General features: G+C 38.4%; 1 protein-coding gene across 2 annotated transcripts in view; it reads right to left on the bottom strand.

Annotated features, from left to right (window-relative positions):
- Positions 1-16,165, bottom strand: part of LOC115512567 (cytochrome c oxidase assembly protein COX18, mitochondrial) — a 75,606-nt gene that overhangs the window by 39,077 nt on the left and 20,364 nt on the right. The gene's annotated exons all lie outside the window — the stretch shown is intronic.

The raw sequence follows: 16,165 nt of genomic DNA, 5'->3' as shown, positions 1-16,165 counted from the left end.
AAGAGTCCAATAATTGTTTAATATTAGGAAATCTACAAATCTTTTTTTTTTTCTAGAAATCTTTCCTTAAATCTACAAGTCAAAGAACAAAAGCCATACAATCATCAAAAGATGCTAACAAGGAATCTGAAAGTCAGTAAACCATTCTTACAGGGAAAAAAGTAACTTTTAAGAGCTAGAACTAGAAGGAAATTATTTAATGTGCAAATAAATATTCTAAAATAATAACCTTATATTAAAAATAAATCTAGAGTCATTTACATAAATAATAAATAGGCAAAGATATCTATCCAATATCACTCTTGATCTGGTAGAGTTATGTAAATGGAGAGGACATACTGTCATCATGATGGAAGATGAAATTAAAACTGTTTACACAAAACTGGTAAAGAATTAATCAAAAATTTCAAATTTAGTACTCAAGTATAAGATATACAATGTATATCCACATTTTCTTGTATACCAGAAAGTATGTTAGAAAATACAATAGAATATATATTCCACTGACAGTACCATGAAGCATATATAAAATATCTAGAAATGACCTAAAAACATGTGAGGAACCTACATAAACAAAATGACATATTTTTACTATAAAGTGTAAAGTAGAAGGAGGTGGAGGGATAAAAGGAAACGAAAACATGGTAAGAGACTACTTTCTTCAAAGGAAAAATGGAATTCTGAAAATATATCAACTCTTTCCCAAAGTAAGTTATAAATGTTTCATAATCTTAATCAAAACACTTGGCTAAAATCCAAAGTATTCTTCAGGCCCTACAGGGCTGCACATGATATGGCCCTTGACTCCATTCCTGACCCTCATCCCTATAACCCCTCACTCGTTCGGATCACACAAGCCTTCCTCCCGCTCCTCTGGCACCAGGAACCCATGATCCCTCTGCCTGTGACTACTCTTTTCCACTCACTCTCTCATGGCCTCCTCAGAGAAATATTCTTGAACAACATTCTCTGACACCATCTCCATCATTCTCTGCCGTTGCCCTGCTTTTTTGTTTGTCACACCAACGCCACCTGATACTGCGCCGTACAGCCATTCCTTATTTGTCTACCGTCTGTCTCCTCTGAGAGATCATGAACCCCACGACAGCAGTGATTGTCTATCTTGGACACAAGTGCATTCCACTCCCCAGCACCTAGAATAAGGAATGCCTGGCACGGTGAAGGACTCCATAAACACTTTTTGAATGGAATAATGAGAAATCCCAACTGGATAAAATTATTCTAAATTTAGCCTAGAACTATAAATAGACAAGAGTGCAGAGTAACTTCTTAATGCAATAATAAAGGAGTCTTGCTTTACCAAATATTAGCATTTATTGTAAAATCATACTGGAGCACCTGGGTGGCTCAGTCAGTTAAGCGTCCGACTCTTGGTTTCAGCTCAGGTCATGATCTCATGGTTTGGTGAGTTTGAGCCCCACATCAGGCTCTGGGCTGGCAGTGTGAAGTCTGCTTAGGATTCTCTCTCTCTCTCTCTCTCTCTCTCTCTCTGCCTCTCCCCCCTCATGCTGTTTCTATCTCTCTCTAAATAAATAAATAAACTTAAAAACAAAATCATAGTAATTAAGTCAATGTTGTACTGGGAGACAGGCAGATTACTAAAACAAAATTGACAAACTCAGAATAACCATCGTTCATAAAAGAACATATCATAAAGTCAACATCATAACAAGAGGGAAAATTAATTATTCAACAAAGAATGTAAGGTACACTAGATCAATCTTTGAGGAAGAAGAGGTTATTCTATAAAATCTAGTAAACTTCATGTTTTTAAAATGGCTTTAAAATAAAACAATTAAATAGAAAAATATGTGAATATTTTGCTGACATTTGGATGTAAATTATACTTGTCAAGAAATCACAAAAAATATGAAAAAATTTGGACATATAAAAATTTTAAGTTTATACATATCAAAAATGCTATAACCAAAATGAAAAGACAACATAATGGAGAAAGAACTCTTGGCACAATTATGAGAAAGGGCCATTGTATTTTTACCATATAAAGCAAGCTCATAAATCATCAAGAAAAGCATTAAAAACTAATAGAAATACAGAAGCCAACAAACATATTAAAATGTACATTCTTAGTGGTAACCAAAAAATATAAATTAAAACAATGCCTCTATCAAAATGCCATAATAAATAATACATGCTAAAAGTTAATAAAGATGCAGTGGGATAGTTCTCATACATTGCTGGCAGAAAGAAAAATTGGTGAAAAATTATGGAAAAAAGTTTCCTGTTTAATAAGTAACTCTACTCTTAGAAGTTATTCCTAAAGAAATACGTGTGGACTGAGATTTATATATGAAGTTTCTCATCACAAGGTTTTTTATATAACAGCAAAAATTTACAAACAAAACACAAACTCCCCAATCATATGGTGAAGTCATTTATGGGACATTCACACAATGGGTGATTATGCAGGTTTTAAAATATGTTTTCAAGAATCTTTAATAATATCTGCTAGCATTTATTATATATAATGTTAAGTTAGGAGGAAGAAGAGGAGGAGAAAAAGAATTCAAAATTATATACACAGTTATTACAAGATATTACATCTGAATCAGGGCTCAGATTCTGTAGATTAAAAGAATTATGTCTCTCTCAACACAGCAACTGAATTTAGAGCCCAGGTCTTTTTGGTAGAATAGAACCATTTGCTTTTATAAATGTGTATGAAGTGAAAGGGCATCCTGGTAAAAAATGAAATGAATCCCAAAGCCATACTCTTGAGAGAGTCAAAGATATAAAAACATGTCTGATGAGCTAGGGTGGGAGAATATGGAGATATCCAAACCCAAGCCAGATGTCAACAAGATAAGGTGTTGTCCACAAGGAAACTCACATAAGAAAGGTTAGGCCACGGATCACCCAAACTGAGACTTAAGGCCAAAGTCATTGAAAGGAAAGTGGGTTTCAGGACCAGTGTGTATCTAATGCTGGAACCTGTTCCAACACAGCCTCTTACCACCACCACCCCCAGGTCCTCTGAGGACACCAGATGGGCAATGTCTATCCAGCTCTTTAGCACTGTCCCTGACATGGAGTTCATGCTCATTGAACATTTTTCTTGAATGAAAGAAAAAATCATGTGAGTCAATGAATCAATAAGTGAATCAAAAATTATTTAGCCTGAGGCATGTATTTTTACTGTGGATACCTCAATGAAGCATGATGCTAGAAGTATCCTCTTTCAAACCTCAAAGTGTGGATCCATAGATATTTTCACCAGGAGCAGTAGGCCATTAGGAACACCATGACAGTGGTGCCTCCACATTGAGGAAATGCCTGGGTGCAGTAGAGTTCATAGCAGAATTCTCCTGGGGCTTAGGGATGCAGCCTATGGCCCTCAGGGCTGTATTCAGTTTCAGAAGGCAGCTGCGGGTAAGCAACTAGGGAATGGAATTGAGGTAAGAGTATAAGAGACCTTGGCAAGTTTCAAGATACTTGGAAAAAAACACCCAGGGAAAAGCGTGAATTTTTTGCTCCTGTGTCTGGTTGGTGCCCAAGCCATTGTTATTTGAATGTTTCATAGAAAGACTGTTTTACTTTATGGACACAGGCTTTTGCGAAATACATTATTTAAAGTATACAGTAATATACCTGTTTCATAAAAATAAAAAGTCTTAGGTAAACACACACACATATACACACGTACACATACACTAATGCCTCAACACAGAGAAAAACATTTCTGTAATTAAAACTTTTTGTTAAGGGCCTTGGATTTTGTTGTTTTTTTTTTTTTTTTTTTAATTTTTTTTTTTTCAACGTTTATTTATTTTTGGGACAGAGCATGAACGGGGGAGGGGCAGAGAGAGAGGGAGACACAGAATCGGAAACAGGCTCCAGGCTCTGAGCCATCAGCCCAGAGCCTGATGCGGGGCTCGAACTCACAGACCGCGAGATCGTGACCTGGCTGAAGTCGGACGCTTAACCGACTGCGCCACCCAGGCGCCCCTAGGGCCTTGGATTTTGTACACTGGAGAAAAAAAGAGAGATAGCTGTTCATTAAAAAAAAAAGGTGTAAATAAAGGTCAATAAGCACTAAAATCTTGTTCTGCAGGAGGAACCGGAGAGGAGGCCAGCTTGCTGGTTAGCACTGCAGATGCAACAGCAGGGACTCTAGATGCTTCTGGTGGCCCCAGCAACAGCATCCCTGAAGGAGAGAGGAGCCAGAACCAGCTCCTCCTGACAGCAACCGACAGGTGAAGTAAGCTCAGGCAGACCTGTAGAGCTAGGTTGGACACATCTGGGGGAGCTGGAGTTCTCACACAGTGGGTGAGGATGAAGCCTGAAAATATGTCTTGCCATGGTCATTGAGACCACATTTTCACTCCTACACTGTTGTGGCCTGAGGAAAAGGTTTTGCAGGGCTTTTCCTCCAGGAGTTCTTAACCTTCTAGAGGAAAGAAAGAAACACTGCAGAAGCTAATGGTGTTAGACAATACAGGACTATGTGGAGAATTAGGAACTGTAGGAGTTTAGAAGAAAGTTCTCTAGAATCAAACAGCCAGAAAATATTTTATTAATAAGAAAGGAATTTAAATGTGGATGTAAAGGATGGCCTGGAACCAAATAAAATAAAATGAGAAAATTAAAGGTGAGAGGCAGAGGGCCTTCCAGTGGCATGTTTATCCTCCATCATTTCATGGAGGGTTCTAGAATGGTTAAGGTAACTAGTAAGTCTAAGAAGCAATGGTCAAGGTAACTAGTAAATTCAAAATTTCATGTATAATATATAGTCTAATCTCATAAAAGGACTACTTATTTTCTATGGAATATTATTAAAGCTCCAAAAGTCAAGGAATAGTAAAGATAAAACATCTGCCTCATGGTCCCATTCTAAAGCAGAAAGGATGGACAGACAGGAAAGACATAATTACAGAAAACTTGTGCTGTTATTTTGCTGGAGATAGAACCACCAGAATCTGACAGTATTGAACACCCCCTGGTGGTCATATTAGTGAAGACTGGTTACTTGGGAACTTTCACCCATTTTGCTACATGGGGAATGATTCCCAAAGAGGAAATGGCATTCATTGACTTGATTCTCCTTCCCCTTCATTAATTTGCATACAAATGCAGCTCATCTTGATTTATTTCCCTCCACCAGCACTGTCTAGTAATTCTAAAAAGCCCCTCCTTTGACCACAGTTGTAGTAAAATGAAGACCGAGGGAGAATGTGTAGATATATAGGCAATAATACAATTAATTCCAGATGGCAAGAAGATACTGTTCTGTATTTCTAAAGAAAATACCGAACAGGAGGTAAATCAATGGTGTGGGAAATTTTGGCATTTAATGTTATTCATCCAGATCTCAGATGCTGCTGTGAGACAGGCAAAGATTAAATAACTATGCAAAACACCTAGCAAAATCCCTGTAATTGAGCAAGTACTCAGTAAACATTATTCCTTTCTCTTAAATACGTACTGATATATTTCTAAACGGGATTCAGAAACAAAATGGACGACACACACAAAAAATGGTATCTATGTGAGGTGATGGATGTGTTAATTATCTTGATTGTGATAAGCATTTCACATTGTATATGCTTATCACGTCATCATGTTGTTCACCTTATATATACGCACTTCAATTTTTCAATTATACCTCTGTAAATCTGGGGGGAAACATGGAAAAGAAGGAAACAGACGACAAAGGAAAAAAAGAAACAAGTTAGATTTCATAGAAAATAAAAATACCATTATGACATAGGATGGAATAGAACTGAATACCATTATGACATAGAATTTCATTATGGGATCTATTTTCTGCTTGACATAAACTGCCTCTTCTTAGCTTTTGTATGTGTCCTTCGCTCAGCAACAGCAGAAAAAAAGAGAAAAATGGGGAGAGGGACATCCAATTTTCTAACTATTGAACTAATAAGGAAAACTCATTTCTCTGCTACTTGCAAGACATATGACCTTAAACAAGTCAATTTATTTGGGTCTCAGTTTCTCCACCCAAAAAATGAAGAGACTGTCCTAGATAGTTCTCTACTGCTGCTCATGGATTACCAATAAACTAAGAGGAGCTCATTTGTCCTTGGTGAAATGAACAATGTAGAGTTTTACATATATTATTAAATTGAAAGACTGTCATCAATTCTGAGATTAAATCCTTCTTACCCACATGGTGTTAAAATATCTCTTCTTTTGTGAAGTAGTGGTGACATGATATTAGGGGTGGCTTTAATGTCCTAAGTAAAACACTGCCAATCCTAAACTGACCCCCCAAATTTTTGGTCTATGAAATCACTGAAAATCCACTGAAATTCACTGAAAGAGTGGATATGGTAGAATGATAGTGAAATCTGTAAACAGTTGAGAGGCTCTGTTAATTCAATCCAGGCTCTGTTAATTACAGACTTATGTGACCTTTTTATTTGTTTGTTTTATTTAATTATTCTAAACCCAAGATATGATTAGGCAATCTGTGCTTGAAATGTTATTGATCACACAAACGGAGAATTTGAAAACTCCTTTCCTTGCTGATCTCTAAAGGTCCTTCCAGCTCTGCTTTCTAGACTAATACATGGACATACACCTTAGTTACACTGTAACACTAACAGAACCTCCAGATCACACAGGAGGTCAACTCAGAAAAAACACCTGAGTGATCAAATCAACCTTCCCAAGCTGCAAACAGTAGAGAGGGCTAAAACAAAGGGAGAGAAAAAGACTGGCTATACAGACACATCACAGAAAAAGAGTAGCATGCTAACAGAATGCCTTCTGCATATGCTTATTAGACAAATATTAGATGCAATATATACATGAAAGAGTCATTTTTTTCACCCCTAAAAACATAAACTGCTAATCATAAGTTTTAAAAATTCCAAATTTCTTCCTTGGGTTTCACCTCCTTCTTTATGTCAACTTCATGAATTCTCCTTCCCAGGAGAGAAAAAACAAAGGATATTGGAAAAATAAAAACTGAGTAACCACAAAGGGTCCCCAAGCTCACTCTTTGGTCTTTAACACTGTTTCCCTACAGAGCTTGTAAAGTGGAACACACACACACACACACACACACACACACACACACACACACACTCCTCTATAGTATTCTTCCTGTCTCTGATAAGCTACTGAATCCAAATACAGGTCACAGGCACCACCTAGAGGCATTAATCATAAGTCTGACTCTCATTTCAGTGAACTCTATCTACAAGTCAGTTCAAAATGCAGCTGAGTTTCCCTCTAATCACAGACTTGAAAATTAATCAAGTGCTCCCATATCTAAATGCAGTTGGGGGAGGAAGTAAGACCAAATCAAGAGGAGATATGCAAATATACACATCCTGTCAAATTGTTAGACTTGCTGTATCACCATCTCACTTGTTAACACCTTTGTGGTTTCTTCACTTGTGCCTCTTCCACAAGAAAATGCACAACATAAAGGCCACAATTCTACTTGTGGGTGTCAAGGAGATCAAGAAACTGAAACCATAATAATTCCACACAAGCCTTAGCTCAACAAACAACATGCCCTTTTAACAATGAAAATATGTCTGCAATAAATGTTATTAGACTCTGCCAGTTACCATTGCTATCAGGGACAAGGAGCGCGTTTCCAGAAAGTTTAGCCTTCCTGTGCTGGCTTTATCTCACCAGCAATAACCAAATATCTGGGTGATGTTTTAAATTAACCATCTGCACATCTCATCTATGTAACATTAACTTGAATAAATAAATAGGTCCCCAAAATTCAAAGGTCTATCTATATCCAAAGTATCACAAATCACCAGGCAAAGTTAAGGGATGGCTGAAAATAACGAGGAGCCATGAGCTTCCTGTGCATAATTGAGTCTACAACTCAGGACTATGTTTGACAAATACCTTGGACTTCTAAGAGATCAGCCAACTAATTTAAAGCTAAGGTAGCTCAGATTGGCAAAAATTATGTTGTCTAGGGACAATGGAGTCCCAGATTCCACTTCCATCTTTATTACGATGTAGCTGTGGGATCTAAGGCTATTCATTTAACTTCTCAGTTTTCTCATCTATAAAATAAGGAGGCTGTTTATTATGAATTGCAAAACTCTATAAGCATAAACAACTTTTCATTCTAATTTAAAAGTCCTAGGTATAAGAAAGCTTACGCAAAACACCTGCCCTTTATTGGCATTGATGCTTTGTTTCTACAAACCACTAGTGGGCAGTGTTGGGCTACTGCCTAAGACACAGCCTGCAGGGTGAGCAATGAGCTTCCGCTGGCAATGAAGAACCACTTCTGCAATATTTTTCTCAGAACTGTGCCCACCTACCCACTGCTGCAATTGCTATCTTGCTATTGCTATAAGATACAAAAACGAAAATTTAAAGAATAAAAGGCTCAACATTAGACATTGTTTTCTTGTTTTTACCATAAGTTGATCATGAGTCTCCTAAGTGGTATAATTTTAGCTCAATCTTTAATTAATCACCTAAATTATTATAGCAACTCATTAAAACTACAATTGTGCATGAAAGAATTAGGATGTTATTTAATGATCCAGAACAATTATATAGGTTTTTGATTTATCCAAATAGATTTCTGAAAATGTGTGTATAACAACACTTTTTATGATGACAAAAGTAATACATTTCACTATATAAATTTTAGCTTCACAGAAAAGGCTATATAAATCCCCCAAATCTTAACATCTTGAAAATATCACTTTATATTTTATGGTTTATCCTTTCTATAAGCATTTAACTTTTCATTTTTTTTTCAAGTTTATTTACTTAAATAAGACAGTGTGAGCATAGGCATGGGAGGGACAGAGAGAGAAGAAGAGAGAATCCCAAGTAGGCTCTGCACTGTCAGCACAGAGCCCGACACAGGGCTCAATCTCACAAACCATGAGATCTTGATCTGAGATGAAATCAAGAGTCAGACATTTAACCGACTGAGCCACCCAGGTGCCCCTAGCTTTTCCTTTTAAAGAATCTCTGCACATATTGTTTTATAATGTGATTTTCTCTCATTAATTTTGTCATGAATATTTCAATGACATTATCTTCTCTATCAGCCTCATTCATTTCCACTGTATTGCATTATAAAGACAGGAAAAAATTGAGTCAACTGTCTTTTTTGGAAACTTAAGATTCTTCCTTTTTTTTTTTTAATGTTTATTTATTTTTGATAGAGTGTGAGCAGAGGAGGGACAGAGAGAAAGGGACACACAGAATCCCAAGCAGGCTCCCAGGCTCTGAGCTATCAGCACAGAGCTCAACACTGGGATCAAATTCATGAACTGCACAATCATGACCTGAGCTGATGTCAGATGCTTAACCACCCAGGTGCCCTATAAGATTATTTCTAATTTCACACAGAAATGAATATCCTTAGTGAGAAGTCTCTGATATGCTATCTGAGCATAACTGAAGGTTGAAAACCTGGGCAACAATTCCAGTCGTTTCAAAGTTCAAACGTCTTTGTCTCAGACAGTTTTAAATAGATTCCTGAGTACTTGAAGAAGGCTGGTGGTGAGTTTTCTAATCTTGACTTATACCAACTCAGATGCTGTCTTAATCCGCCCCAGCTGCTATAACAGAATACATGGACTAGGTGGCTTATAAACAGTAGAAATTTATTTCTCACAGTTCTGGTGACTGGGAAATTCAAGATCAGATGAGATGCCAGAAGATTTGGTGTCTGCTGAGAACCTACTTCCTGGTTCCCAGACAGCTGTCCTCTTGCCGTGCCCTCACACAAAGCAAAGCTATGTCCTGAATGGCTAGCTACACCCAAGAGTTACAAGGAGCACTCTCCATAGAAGACCTGGTATCTTTTCCTCATAATTACTGGAAGATGCTACAATAACAGAAGCTAGCAGAGAAAGTTAAGTCAAAGACAAAAACACAACCAAGAATCACCAAATAGTTAAGCAAAAATCACACCCTGAAACATAAGCATAAATCCAAATACGCAGAACTAACTCCTGAGGAAATAAAATAAATACAACAAACTGAGAGTGATTTTTCTTTCTTTTTTCTTTTTAATGTTTATTTTTGGGAGAGAGACAGAGCATGAGCAGGGGAGGGGCAAAGAGGGAGGGAGACATAGAATCTGAAGCAGGCTCCAGGCTCTGAGCTGTCAGCACAGAGCCCAACGTGGGGCTCGAACTCATGAACCATGAGATCATGACCTGAGCTGAAGTTAGACACTGAACCAACTGAGCCACCCAGGTGCCCCGAGAGTGATTTTTAAAGTATAATTAATATCTTTAGAAGCTTTAATAAAAAAAGATACCATATTCTTGTAGCAAAATAGGCTGGTGCAAAAATTTATAACAATAGTTATAATTTAAAATTCTGTAACTGAAATAAAACTCAGTAGATGAACTGAGTAGACACACCTGAAGGACAGAGACAGCTGAAGAACAAATTAGTGAACTAGAGCATAAATCAAAAGGTCAAAGTGATGAAAACTGGGGGGAAATGAAGAATGAGAGAGTAGAGACAGCTAGTATGAATGACTTATAAATAAAATGAGTATGAATGGGAGAAGAGAGATAGGAGGGAGAGAGAGAATAACATGGAATACTGAAAGATACAGATTAAGCAATGCTGGATGATGGAGGAGAACCATTAAGTTAAGCATGGCAGTGAGGTCCCTGCTGGAGGGATCATCAAAAAAAGAGTAACAAATGATACATAATAATAAATAATAAAAAAGACATGTGTTTTATAGTACCAGGAGAGAAAGTGGGGGTAAAGATAGTGGATGTGAAGTTTGTAAATTGGTGTCAGGAAGTTGACCAAGCTAACATTTGCCACCTTCTTTTTTGTTCGACATAGTGAGGTGAGTTTTTCTTTCACCCATCCCTACTTCCTGGAAGCTGAAAGCTTCTACACCTAGGTGATAGAATGCGGGCTGTCTGTGCTGGGCAGAGGACAGGCTTTTCACATAAGATATAAAAGGAAAGGGATATGTTGATAGGAAATAAACATCTATAATATAAAGTGTCAGATCTTTTTAAAATTTATATTCTACTTTCCAGCCAGACTAGCACTTTTACCCTCCTCTATCTTCTGGACCTGTCCAGCACAGAAATCTTGGGGAACAGAAAAGGAGACCTATTTTAGGAGCACCCACAACAGAGTAGGTTGGGATTAGGATGAAAAAGAAGTAGTTAAGAGGAGCAAGGACCGTGGGAATAGCTCAAGGAGAGTCCAGGATGCCTGGGTGGCTCAGTCGTTTAAGCGTCCAACCCTTGATTTTGGTTCAGGTTATGATCTCACAGTTCATGGGTTCGAGCCCTGTGTCAGGCTCCAAGCTGACAGTGCAGCGCCTACTTGGGATTCTCTCTCTCACTCTCTCTGCCCCTCCCTCTTGCTTTCTCTCTCAAGATAAACTTAAAAAAAGAGTGTCCAGATGAGATTCTGTGATGAAGGGGATGGACTTATGCCACCACCCTCCCTGCCCCCATTGGAGGCTATAAGTGAAAGCTCACCTACATGAATGGAGAATGAAATGGGTAAAATAAAGAAAGCCATTCTTCTCACTCCCAATGGATGTTATGTGGGTTAAATTATAGTGCAAACCTGAACTGAGAGCTGAATGAACCTCATTTGCAACTCTGTTGTGTTTTTTTGTTTTTGTTTTTGTTTTTGTTTTTTCAGCTGAGAAAGAGGTAGGGCATGCTTTCCCTCATCAATTAACAGCAGACACCTGCATTTCTCCAGTGGGGGAAAAAAAAGCCATGTTGGAACAAGTGCCCAACTTTCCTTTAACAATTTCTCCTTATCATCAGTTTTCTATCTCTAAGATAATAGGCAGAGTGACCAAGTTATAGTTCACAGCTTCCCACAGGAGTGTCCCCAGGGGCATGTGAGTGTCAAGTTGTGCCTGAGGCAAATCATAAAAAAGAACTGAGCTAAGAGACAATCCACCTTGGCAACCAAAATTATTAGCAAAATGGTACCAAGAGAAGTGGATCCAAAATAAGGTGGTTTTGGGGTTTGGAATCTTCATAAGGAGAGAGAAATAGTGTTTCATTTTGTGATTTGGTCACTGAAGTCAGTGAGTGAGTATATAAACTGAGAAGACTGGAACCATGCCTTCTTCAAACCCAATAGGTCAATTCCGTTACTGAGCTTCTTTGCAATATAGGAAAAGTGGTATATACATCCTTATTATCAGACTGATGATTTCTTTTTGAAATCTGGATCACTTCTAGAAAGGGAAGATACATTCACAGAATTTGACCAGGAGAATAGATATGCAGTGATTATATCAGAACCAATGTGATGGCCTATGATGGTCAGGGCAAGAGCTAAGGTAGCTTATGTTGTATGTTACTAGATAGAGAAAGCTAAAGGTATCTGTCAGAACACAAAATGGTTCCCAGATGGGCTGAATCTGGACTATAGGTTGTGGTAAGAATAAGGAGTAAGAATAAAATGTATCAGAACTATAAACAGAGGAGAATTATGAAACATTTGTAGCCTCTGCCTTCAAGGTGATATGTGGGTTAAATGCCACAAATGCATTGGCCTTGATACATGACGGATTGGTGGCCTTCATACAAGACTAAAAAATACTGAGAAGTTTCATACCAGTGTTTGATCACTCAACAAGAGGCCAAAGAGACTGCTAATTGGATCATGAGAATACAAATGTATATAAATACACACACATATGGATATGCATGCTGCGGAGTAGTTAAGAACAGGATGGATTCATTCCTTCACTCCACACATGTGATTTAGGTTGGACTTACCTCAACCCTGTTCTGGGAGTGCACATAATCCATATCTGAGCAGTGTACTACACCTAAACTCTTACACTAAGGTTTGACCAGTTGGTTCGGGGATGGGCAATCATTAAAAGCTGTATTTGTTTCCTATTACTGTTGTAAGAAATTACCACAAATTTAGTGACTTAAAATAATTTATTATATATTTATTATCTATTATGGATCTTCAGGGCTGTGCTCCTTCTGGAGTCTCTAGAAAGGAGTGTGTTTCCTTGCCTTTTCTAACTTCTGGAGGCCACCTCATTCCTTGATTCATGGCCCCCTTCTACCATCTTCAAAGACAGTAGCACAGCATCTTTTCTCTTCTCTGACTTCCTGCCTTCCTCCTGTGACTACTTCAGACCCACCTGGATACTCCAGGATGATCACCCCGTCTTTTTTTTTTTTTTTTTTAATGTTTATTTATTTTTGAAAGAGAGAGAGACAGAGCATGAGCAGGGGAGGGGCAGAGAGAGAGGGAGACACAGAATCCAAAGCAGGATCCAGGCTCCGAACTGTCAGCGCAGAGCTCAATGTGGGGCTTGAACTCACAAACTGTGAGATCATGACCTGAGCTGAAGTCGGATGCTTAACTGACTGAGACACCCAGGCACCCCTGATCACCCCATCTTAAGAGCCACAACTTAATCACATCTTCAAAGTTCCTTTTGCCATGTAAGATAACATATTCACAGGTTCTAAAAATTGGGACCTGGATATCTTTGGGAAGCCATTAATCTACCTATCACATAAGCCAATCAAGGTCTTTCCTGGAACATTTTCTAGAAATATAAAAAACACTAACTGAAGAAATATCATGAGCCTAGAACTACTAGTGGCCATATCTCCCACTTGAGACAAGAATCAGGGCATCCCAAAGGAAAACAAAGTTGAAAGATAAAGGAAAATGGTCTTGATAATATTTTTTAAGCTCCAGGACCACCCATGCCTAAAACCAACATTACCTAGACTACATAAGGTAGTCTTCTAGCTTATAGCTAGCTACATAAATTGATTCCCCTTCTTTTTTTTTTTTTTAATGTTTTATTCATTTTTGAGACAGAGAGAGACAGAGCATGAATGGGGGAGGGTCAGAGAGAGAGGGAGACAGAGAATCTGAAACAGCCTCCAAGCTCTGAGCTGTCAGCACAGAGCCCGACACGGGGCTCAAACTCACGAACCGTGAGATCATGACCTGAGCCGAAGTCAGACGCTCAACCGACTGAGCCACCCAGGCGCCCCTGATTCCCCTTCTAATAGAAGTTAGATTGAATTAGGCTGCTATCCATTATAATAAAAAGAGGCCTAGTAATGAAACTAAGCAATGGAAAAGCAAATGATCAATTGGAATTTAGGTGTTATCCATCACTGAATCAGATAGAAAATGTGTTAAAGAGAAATAACATTAGCAATATGAGGCCCTCCACTTTTTAAGGAGTATCCTAGAAAAATAATTGTTTCATTAGAGAAAATTACTGACTTACAAAACCATATTACTGATGTATTAATACCAGAGTATTTGGATTTTGGAGCCCTGCAAAATTAAGATACATATGGAATATGGCATGGGAAAAATTGGCTAAAATAGATCAGTATTTTCTGTTGGGAATTCAAAATGCCCCAACTGTTGAGCCAAGTGCTCAGTGGTGGTGGTGGCGGTGGCAGTTCTAAATTTAAGAAATGGCTATTTTCCCAGAGGACTCATACTGTTATTATGGGAAACACCGGGACTCTCAGCTATTACCACAGAACAGTTCTTCCTTCTCCTGTAAATTATATGAGTTGGTAGATTGTGAATACTGTTTCTTGTTCTTCCACAACATACTGCGAGGATCTGTTATGTCTCGGCCAGAGGTACATAATGCTACAAGGAAAGTGAATATATGATGCTTACAAAATATTATGAAATAGCCTCCTTTTTATGTGCAAAAACATTCTTGCTTTCCTATGTGTTAAAAATAGTGGAAGAGGCCCTGAGGAACTGAGAAGCTTCCAGAGTTCCTGCAACCATTCTTATCTATTCTCTCCTACACAATGACCTTAGCCCCTCACTGCTCTCCACTCTTCTTGATAAAATCCAAATTGCCCAAACCATAGCTACTAATCTGAAAACTATTCCTCCCCTTCAGGAGAACACCCTTGCCTAGTTCTCCAAACTACCTAATTGTCAAGTGCCCCTTCTTGCTAAACCTCAAGAAAAAGTTTATACCCCTCCCCCGGCCCCCAAGTTAGAACGTTCTTCTCAGGCCCAGCATTTTCGGATCAAGATTTATGCTGATGGTACTCTGGATGGTTACTGTCTACAACAGAAAGAGAGGAGGAAAACCTTTTCTCTTCAGTGTACTGAATGAGAGAAGAAAATTTTCATTTAATACCTCCCCAGGCCCATTATTTTTTCTTGAAAGCAAGAAAGAACACCTTCTTCCAGAAGTGGGCAAAGGATTGACTGATGGTGGCAGGCCTGAGATCTGACCCCTCAGACAAACTGAACTGACTCCATTTTAGACCTGTTTGAAGACCCTTGCCTCAGACAAAGGGCAGTATGCATGTAATATCTGAATATACCTGGGACTAAAAGAATAACCCTATAAAACAGTCAATAGCAGTCTTACGGCAAGTAACGAAAATTGAAATAAAATAAAGGTCTAGCTCAGAAAAAAAGAGCTAACCCTACTTGAGGTGGAACAAAAACACTAAATCTGGAAGAAATTGTATCTGTCCCTTAGAAGACTTCAGCTGAAACCCTGGCCCTGTCCCATTTACTTTAGAGAACTAGAGATATTACTCCTGGGAGTTACAGGTGGGTTTTTTTTTTTTTCCTTCAAGAATTCAGATTTTGAATTTCTCTATTTTCACTTGAGGTTACTTTTCACTAGGTAACCACTTTGTCTTTTCTTTCCTGATGACCGCTGTTGGCCATGGGCACTGGAAGAAGAGTGGAGTCACTCCCTCCTGGTCCTACTGGGGGAAGAAGTCTGCAGGTAAGCATTCTGTGTGTAAGTGGGGAACAAATGAACTCTGAGAGCTCATATAGGAATTCCTCTTCAGGCCAAAGAGAACTGACCATTTTGACTGAAACGGGACTCCTGTGGCCAATACATTCGTTTGAACATACTACCCACCACAGTGGTAACCTGATTTTAACTACCAAACCCATAGAATTTGTATCCAGGGACCTTTTTCAGAAAATCCGAGAATAAAATCTGCATACACAATTTTGCTGATGGATCATTTTATGCCAACTTTCTGGTAGAGAAAAATAGGGAAAAATATTTTTGCTTTATTCTATGTGATCAAAGGAAAAATTGAAAGGTGAAAAGTGGCCATATGAAATGTCCCATTTAGAAGGACTTTGTGTGTGTGTGTGTCTATTCCCTTTTATCCTCAGGGGAACCCAAGGA

This window comes from Lynx canadensis, chromosome B1 (assembly GCF_007474595.2).
Source record: "Lynx canadensis isolate LIC74 chromosome B1, mLynCan4.pri.v2, whole genome shotgun sequence".
Classification (NCBI taxonomy): Eukaryota; Metazoa; Chordata; class Mammalia; order Carnivora; family Felidae; genus Lynx; species Lynx canadensis.
This window is presented reverse-complemented; position numbering and strand designations above follow the sequence as displayed.